We start from the raw sequence: 9,794 nt of genomic DNA, 5'->3' as shown, positions 1-9,794 counted from the left end.
TGAACAGAACTTTTTGATTTGAATTTAGTTTGAATCCAAATTAAACAATAATTTGAATTAAAGTAAATTGAGATTTATAATGAATTCAAAGAGCTTTCCAATGAGCTATAACAACACTGATGATTCATTAGATAAGACAGTCACAATGAGCTTTCTTAAGCTATTATTGGGTCCTTTGCACCATCAAAATTTTGAGACTGGTGTATACTAGAGAGGTTGAAAATAGGATGCAGTTAAGTCCTCACTAGGGTTGCTAAATATGTTGAAGTAATCTCCATCATATCATGCCAAATTTTTGAGACTGGTGTCACACTAAATTTAATTCGATTCAAATTCAATTAAGTAATTAAATATAAATTACTGATAAAGTAATTCATTATAAATCTCGATTTGATTTGATTTGAATTATTATTTAATTTGAATTCAAGCTAAATTCAAATCGAAAAGATTTGTTCGTTTTGAACTATAGAGTTCGGTTAGGGTTTAAGTCTTTGATCTAAAATTTAAATTGACATAATACAAACACGATCCAATGACATAAACTACCAGGTCTAAACACGAACCACTACGTATCATATTATGCAATACATACATTATATATGAACAACTATGTATCATATTATACAATACAAACATTGTATTGTACCAAATTTAATTCATTCGAATTCAATTAGGTAATTCAATACAAATTACCAATTAAGTAATTCAATGTAAATCTCAATTTAATTCATGGTTTATTATTGATTTAAGTCAGGTAGGTGTGATTCGAGTTTGGTTCAATTTGAATTGATAGTTTGAATTATATATTATATTATATATGCTATAATATAATCTATATTATTATATAATATATATATTAAAAATTAAATAAATATATATTATTTGTTTTCACATCTTCCACGGTCGCTTCACCCCTCAATCTCCCACAAAATCTTCCACTGTCACTCGTCCCCCTGTCTCTTTGCTGGCCTTCTTTCTATCTCAATCTCTGTCTCTATCGACTCCATCCACCTTCTTGTTCGAGTGCCTCACCAATTCAACTTCGTTCAGTCAACTTCATTAGCTTAGGGTGGGAGATTTCCATGGCATTTCAAGTAAGTATGAACAAGAATTCAAGGGTTTATAATTTTAGGTCTTTGCTATGTTAAAATTTATTTGTTTTCAAACCTTGCACCGTTGCTCTACCCCTCGGTCTCCCACAAAATCATCCACTGTCAGTCCTCCCTTTATTTAGTATTCAAGGGTTTATAATTTTAAGCCTTTGTTGTGTTAATTTATTTAGAATTAAAGGTTTTATAATTTTACTGGATAGATTTGTTGGGTTTTTGGATGGATTCGTTGTTGGCTGTGTTGAAGGGTTGCTTTGTGTTGCTAGATTGTTGTTGTGTAGTTGATTTGTTTCTAGCTATGTCGAAGGGGTATTTTGTTTGTTGTGTTAACTTTTTTTTCTCAACTTTGGTTATAATTTTTGGATTGATTTGTTGCTGGTTGTGTCAAAAGGTTTCTTTTGTGTTGTTGGCTTGCTGTTGTATAGTTGATTTGTTACTGGTTATGCCAAACGGGTATTTTGTTTGATGTGTTAACTCTTTTTTTTTTTTAAATTGTGGTTGTAAATAAGACATACTGGTTATCTTTATCTGTTTTTTTTTTCATGAGTATTTTGTTTGCTATGTTAACTTTTTCTTTTTCAACCTTTGTTATAATTTTTGGATTGATTTGTTGCTAGCTATGTCGAAGGGTTGCTTTTGTGTTGCTGGCTTGCTGTTGTGTATAAATTCTACATATTGCATTAATATAAAATTTATTTATACTGTTTATTTTTGGTTTTTGTTTTAGGAAAAATGGCTTTCAGAATTCGCAAACATGCAGAAGGTTTAAAAAATTTTGATGTTGCAGATGATGTTATGGAAGCCCTACAAAGGACGGGTTTCGATAATTTTCTTAAATTACATAATACGCTGAAACATTCTGCATGTATTTTGGAGGCCTTGGCTTCGTGTTATGATGTGAATACCTCTTGTTTTAGAATAAATGAACAAATAAATTTACATTTTGGTTTATTAGATATTTTGTACATTATAGGTTTGCCAATTATTGACAAACCTATATTAGGTATAAAAAATGATGGTAGAATATTGGTTAGGACACTATTCCCTGAAGCTTCTGAAAATTTATACACCAGGTCAAAGAGATTTAGATTACATATATTGAAAGATATAACAACTCGTGGGGTGAATTAATGTATAGAATAAGGGCGACTGTTATGTACATATTAGGAAATACAATATAGCCAACTACATCGGTTGTTATGTAAATAGTTGTTACGCATCATTATTGACAAACCTCTATGAATTAGGCGAGTATGCATAGGGGGGTTGTTGTTTGTAAATATCCATAAGAGTCTTCCCTTATATCAACAGAAACAAACAAGGGCACTTAACGGTTGTTCTTATGCCTTAATGGTAAGAATTGTTTTTTATTAAAATCTTTATAGGAATAAATTTCATTACATTTTTATATTTAACCATTTTTTTCTTATTTCAGATTTGGGCATTAGAGCGTATAAATATTCTACGAACTGAAATTTTTAAGAATGTTTCAGTGGAGTTATTGGAGGAGTTTCCTTTGTCTGTGGGGTGGTCTCCCCAATTAGAAAGACCGATAAAGAATACACGATCAACCTTGAAAAATAAAAATACCGTATCGACATTATTTCAGACAATAAGGGAAGAGGTAATACTTTTTAATTTTTTTTTAAGATAAGCTAGCATATATCTTATATAGATATAATAAATAATTTAAACATATTATAAGTTATTTTAATATCAAATGATACAGTTTTTTTTTTTTTTTTTGCAGAATATTTCTTTTTCCTCTTATGACCGATTGCCTCAAGCCTTTTTACCAACACATTTGGAGAGGTAAAAATATTGGAGCTTGGCAATTTTGCCACTTTCTTGCTTTGACACATGTGTTTATCATGTGCCACATGAAGCTCCACAATAATATGGATTGTTGTCGAAACAAATTGCTCTTATGAGGCAATAGTTTAATGAGCATGGTCATGAGGTTGTAATAAAAGGAAAGTCAATGTGTGGTCCTAGTAAGTCTTCTTTTTTTCATTAATCAAAGTTTCATTTTATTAATTTTTTCCTTTAATTCTTGCATATACTTGATAATTGATTTCTCCACTAAAATCTACAGGTGTAGTAAACTATCTGGAGTTTTGAGATGATTTTTTAGTAGCTAGGACCTTCGTCAAAGACCAGTAATGGCTGGTTAGACAAGACAATTTTGAAGAGGAACAAAATAATAATGTTGCTGTAAAGGTTGTGCATGAGTTGGTTGAGAGGGATGTGGATGAGGAAGTTGAGATTGAAAGAGACTCAACTGCCTATAGGTTTAAGAGTGTCGAAGGGGCTATGGATGAGGAAATTGGTTGGATGGAAAATGCAGCTGAGGATGAGGCACCTGCTTAGATTGGAGAGGATGAAAGTGTGGCAATTGAGAATTTCGAAGCTGCTATAGATACAAAAAAATTCTGTTGGCTATCATGTAGAGGAAGCTGTAGATATAAAAATGCTGATGAGGTTGATACACCAACATCCTCAAGAAGAAGAAAGAGAACTTGATTAATAGGAATTCGATTTTGTCCCCTACAACAACAAAGAGAAGAATAAAACTTCCTGCTAGATTATTACATTATGAAGTTTCCAATTTAATAACAAATAACCAAAATCAGCAAAGGTGGGATTAGTGAGGTAAGAATGTTTATTTAGGTATTTTCCATAAACTTTATTTTCATGGCAATTTGTTATAGGCTTTACAAACATTTGTAGATCGTTAAATTGCATGATCATATGTACATATGACATTATTTCAAAAAAAGACCTCAAAGTTAAAATTTTTTTAAACCCAACTTAGTTTCATTCCTCACATACCTGACCCTCTGTCTCTATCAGCTGGAGGCTACACTGTAGTTGATAGGTTGTTACCAATTTAGAGTTCGAGACCCAACTACAGTTAAAAAAAAAATATGTTCATTCATGTGGATGAGCAATCATGCAGTAGTGACTTATTGAATTGTTTTAGCTTTATTGTTTAGCCGAAGAATATTATTTCACATCAATTTGTAGGAGAGCTTGTGTATATAGTTATATTTTGTATAGAAACTGATAATAGTTTGACAGCTTAAATTCTTGAGTTGTGTTTTTTAGGTGGTGATAGTGATAGAGCTTGATTGTTTGTGGTTGTATGTTCCAACCACAAACAGTAAAGATGTTGTGGTTGTGTTTATTACTATGATATTCTAATACCATAAACAAATCTTACATCAACAAAATATAGTAAAGATGTTGGGTTTAAATGTGTATCCCACATCGCTAAGATTATTGTAAGTTCCTTAAGATATCAAGACCCCATGATAAATTATTCTAATATGTATATTAAACATTGAGTCTTATAGCAACATATCTTGATATTGGAGTAGACTATTGTACTGTGAATGGTAAAAATAGTTATCTGAAATGAAAAACCACTCTTAAATTTTCCTAACCAAGTTTCTCTAATCTTATGTTGTATTGTAGATGAACATGCAGTGGCATAAGGATGATGGCCTTCTGAAAGGAGACAATGGAGGAGGTAAGAGGACAGGCCACACACTTTTCTTCTAAAAAAAATTTCCTCCTATTTTTAAACAAACAGATACATGCTTTTGGTGACAGCAACAAGGACAAACAAGATATGTTTGATAGCCTCCAAGCTTGTGGACAATCAAGGCCAATTCATTCAGTGGCCTAAGGTTCAACTGCTTTCATCAGTCAAATTTACCTGTCACAAATTCTAGTCACTCATTTCCTACTAATACTTTCATCTCTTTCATTGTCTCCTAGGTTCAAAAGCCTATCTTTGAGAAACCCAATAGGATAACTGCTCCAGTTTACTGCCTGCAGCCGCGCCAACAAAAACTTGGTGATACAAATACTCACTGTAGTGATTCTCTTTCTGGATTTTCTTCAAGTTTTAGGCTAAGATATAATCATATCGTGGCTCATCCACTTAGCATTCCTCCTAATATCACCAAGATGTCATAGAAATACTACGAAGATATAGTTAGTCACTCATTTTTCCTTTATTATCTTTTCATTTTTAGAAAGTTTGTTTAGTTAAAAATTACGGTGGTGTTGTTCATGTTGGACATATACAATATTGCTTCATTTTACAGCAGGTACTAGAAATAGAAAAACAAAACTCCTTAGTCTCTTTATCTCTACTCCCTGCCAAATGAAGAAAAAGAGCATGCATACACATACACTTGCAAATCAATTGCACCCTTAGGATCAACTGCTTTGGATAATTATGATGAGGACTTTTAGTTGAGAATTGTGGGACAAAAGTCAGACGGATTTGTTACTATGATAACCGATTATATTATAACATGTTCCTTTCATTTGATTAAATAACTTCACTTGATTTACCTTAAAAAGTTACTAATCACATACCTGTAGATATAAGTTTCCAAAAAGTGGGTTGAACCATGTCAAAAAACCTAGCTATTTATCCAGTCCTCACTTCATTTAATTTACCTCTCACCATATTAGATAATAAGATTGATTAACCTATGCTTATCGTAGGGCTAGTTTAAATTGAGCTGAATTGGTCAAAAAAGGTTAGCTCAGCTTGGCATGGTTTAAATTCGTTTAGTTTGAATTTGAATCAAATTTGAGCTAGATAAGTTAGACATTTTTCTAAACCGAACCGAACTCTAGCAATGGGGTTTCAGATCAACGGTGTAATTTTTAACTGAACACACTTCCTACAAATAAAAAGATAACAAAGGAAAAATGAGCAGCAAACTTTGATATCTTGGTGACATTATGAGCAATGTTAAGTGGATGAGGCACGGCATAATTAATCTTAGCCCAAAACTGAAAGGAATTTCAAAAAGGTCATCTCTACAGTGAAGATAATAAAGGAAGCCCTTCATTTTCTACCACAATCTTGCTAAGGCATCTACGTATTTTCTTGTTTTCTTTTTTTAACTATATGTTTCATCATAATTCCTCAAAAAGGTACCATAAAATGTAGAATTGAAAGCTCAATTATGATTATTTTTCCTTGGTTTTTTAGCTGCACTGGCTCTTAGATGGATGGTTTTAATTCATTTTTCTCTCTGCATTTTATTAAAATGAAAGATTAATGACATGAAAATCTGCATATTTTACAATTTTCTAAAGGGGTTTATTAGTCGCTTATTCCATCCAGACGAGCTAATTTCATTGGTTCATGCTTTTAAAAACCTGCTGTTTAAAGAGCTGCTTGCTACCACTTCGTAATTCTATCAGACGAAAATAGCCAAAGACCGCTGTGGCATGCCCTGTTTACAGCTGCTTATCTTCTTCTGTCTTTCCGTCATCTCAACCTTGCACCTAAGCATCACATTCCTAGAGACAGAGACCTTCAAGCTCTAAGGCTATCATAGTAATGCCAGCATGGTTACATCTAACTGCCTACTGGGCAAGCTTCCACTTTCTTAAGATGTACTTGTTGCAGTGTTACACAGAGCAGGACAATAACGTTGAACTCTCAGCCATGGACATGGGTACATACTGTTCCTTCATCCTTTTCCTTTTATATTATTGTTATAATCTAAGTCCAACAGATAGCTTGCAAAATTGCAGACATTTTTTAATTACTACTAAAGCTTAAAGTTAATCTTTTCTCTAACAGACTGTCTAGTTGGATAACTTTTCCTATGTCTCCGTATTAATGCAAATACTGGTGTGATTTAATGCAGCCTTTCCTACAGTTACAAAAATCGCTTAGATTCTGAAAGGAGATGGACTGGCTATTAACAATGGTAGGAGGTCACATTCTATTCATGTTAATTAACTGAAGATCCTTTAGTATTGAAACTGATTAGATTTACATGTTGTGGTGCTACAGATGTGAAGATATCTACAGTAAACTCCAAGCAGGTTCATGGAGGTTCTTTCATTCAGAGACCTATGGTTGTACTGATTAATTGGCTTCCTTCTTCTATTTCATTAGTTAAAAGTTCTTATTCTTCATCCATCTTACTGGGTTTTCAGATCCAAATTATTTTGGGGAAGGCTCAGAATTTGGACAAGATCACAACTGCTGCTGATGGTGTCACAGCACCTAATGTGGAATCTGCTACGCAGGCCTGACCCAGCAGTTGCTTAAGAATTCCCTTTCTTTCTTTTCCAGTTTATGTAAGTGTTTCAACATATAGGAGAAAATAATTTTGTAATAGATGAGCCCTAAACTCAGACTTATATGCTTCTATTCATCAATTAAAAAGTCAAATTTTCTCAGCAGCTTTGTGGAGAAAGTGGTTTGCATAGCATCTCGGAATCCTAAACTTTTATATGACAAGAAGAACAAACAAACATAACTGATAGTGGGAATACAAAGTAAAGAATTGCATGATAATTAATTTCCACTAAAAATCATAAGAAAGAGAGATTTCTAACTATCCTAATTTGCATGAGAGCCATACCTTGGTCCTTGCTTCACTCTGGCTTTTCTCAGCTTCCATTGCTCAATGTTTCTCCTCTAATTTTGAGTAAAAATTAAAAAAGGCAACATAATAGGTACATTAGACATGAAAAATCAAACTACAAGATTCATGATGAATATATATAAAAAGGCAGTACCTCCTTCTGTTTCTCTGCACGTTCTGTACATCTAAATACAGGAGCTGCAGAAAATAGTCCTTGAGGATGCTGCAGTTCTATGCATAGTCAAAAGATAACATGAATTTTGAAAAGAAAAAGAGTGGAGAGGCAATAGAAAGAACAATAAGGTATAGAAGAATAAGATATCAAGCAATAATTCCTGGGGGCCAAAGAATATGAGTTTCTGCAGACACACAAAACTGGATGGTCAAGACAAATATAGGAAGAATAATTAGATAAATGAGTCCGCTCAAACTAATAATCATGAAAAAATTCCTACCAAACAACCAGATTATACTCTAAAGAGCAATTAATTAACGGGATATTAATTAAAATAGGCAAAAAAATTTCCGCTTATACCTTTTTAAGCAAACGCACAGTAGTTTTACTTTTATAAGCAAATTTTTTTGTAACTCCAAAAATACCCTCCTAGCCCTGTATACGTAAGCACTGGAAGGAAGGTTTGAGTGCGTGGGTGCGTGCGGAGTACGCGCAGAGTGCGTGAGTGCGTGGGTGTGTGCAGTGCGTACAGTGCATATGCAGTGTGTGCAACAGTGCACAGTACCCGCACAGTGCGCGCACTGTGCACAATACACTGTACATATATTATATATATATAAAATATTATATTATTATATATATTTATTGTATTATAATATTATATATATAATATATAATAATATAATATATATTTAAAAATTATTATTATTATTATTTATATATATTATATTAAATATTATAATATTTAATATATATATTTATTTTTTATATTATTTAATATATATATATATATATATATATATATATATATATATATATATTTAAAAGAAAGGGTGTGCGCACTGCACACGCACTCACGCACTCAAGTTTTCCTTCCAGCGCCTACGTGTACAGGGCTGGGAGGGTATTTTTGGAGTTATAAAAAAATTTGCTTATAAAAATAAAATTACTGTGCGTTTGCCTAAAAAGGTATAAACAGAAATTTTTTTGCCTATTTTAATTAATATCCCTTAATTAACTGTGTAGGGAAGAAATGAGTTTAGTTTCAATTAAAAATAATAGAAAGGAAGAAAGAAAGACAACCAAAATTAAGAAATGTTACCAAAATTGAAAGAAAACTTTCCAGAGTATATATTTGAAAATAAAGAGACATCACCAACTACAGAATTGATTCAAAATTCAAGCCACCCGATCTTTAGTTGGTCACATTTATTAATAAAATTTGCACGATAAGGAATTGAACTCATAAACAAACGTGTACCATTTTAAAAGCTTACTCATTTATCTACAGACACACAAAATACAGAAGAATTATCCAACTTTAAAAAAGCATTAATCTATGACCCAAACTGAATCCCATTCTGACCCAGAATATATTTACTCAATGCTGCAGAAAACAATTAAAAAACATGACATTTCTGCCCCCTACGAATGTGATATCAATCTTGAAACTTGAACTCAACAAAGATTAGAAAAAATCTAATTTTAAAATTTTTCCCATCAAGAAAAAATGCTTGCGGTGATAAGAAACTGTTAGAATATGCCCTAAAAACCAATCGCTTTAATTGGTTTTAAGGATTGTATATCTTGCATATACATTATTAATAAAAGAAAAGTTCTGTTATACTTCACATGTTTTCAACGTCACTTATATATATATATATATATGTTGTAGTTGTATATTACATCCATATTAACTACATGCATACAACATGTGAAAGGTCCCGATGAGTTTTAATAAACGTCATTAAATCGTTCCCTACATAGACAATTTGTTTGGGCAATAGTATTGCATAGTGGGTGTGTGCTATATCACCACAGTGTATCAATGGATGATATTAGACATGGTGGATATACACATGGGTAAACAATGAAACCATTTGATGGTTAGAGAACTGATCAAAGGTTATTTTATTATATTGTTTATCGAACGTGACTGCTGAACGATGATCACATGGGCATTAATATGTAGTCAATGATACATCGTGAATCATACTAGTGTATAGATCCTTTGACTTGAGATATCACAGTTGTGCTTTGTTCCGGAACGTATGGTTCATATGGTGTATACCACGAAGCTAATCATGTCTCGTT

At 32.4% G+C, this 9,794-nt stretch overlaps 1 long non-coding RNA gene across 3 annotated transcripts; it reads left to right on the top strand.

Annotated features, from left to right (window-relative positions):
* The first annotated feature begins 907 nt into the window (after window positions 1–907).
* LOC123210884 lies at window positions 908–7,275 on the top strand. Of its 3 annotated transcripts, none has more exons than XR_006501300.1 (11): window positions 908–1,094; window positions 1,837–2,462; window positions 2,545–2,733; window positions 2,860–3,103; window positions 3,205–3,761; window positions 4,587–4,641; window positions 4,725–4,801; window positions 4,893–6,601; window positions 6,797–6,859; window positions 6,946–6,987; window positions 7,092–7,275. It is a non-coding gene; the product is annotated as an uncharacterized LOC123210884 (long non-coding RNA). The 3 variants fall into 3 exon arrangements; XR_006501299.1 differs by having other exon boundaries at window positions 6,946–7,010; XR_006501298.1 differs by having other exon boundaries at window positions 6,946–7,275.
* Window positions 7,276–9,794: the final 2,519 nt, after the last annotated feature.

Source organism: Mangifera indica, chromosome 3 (genome assembly GCF_011075055.1).
Source record: "Mangifera indica cultivar Alphonso chromosome 3, CATAS_Mindica_2.1, whole genome shotgun sequence".
NCBI lineage: Eukaryota > Viridiplantae > Streptophyta > Magnoliopsida > Sapindales > Anacardiaceae > Mangifera > Mangifera indica.
The sequence above is the reverse complement of the archived record's forward strand: the minus strand, read 5'-3'. Positions and strand labels throughout refer to the sequence as shown.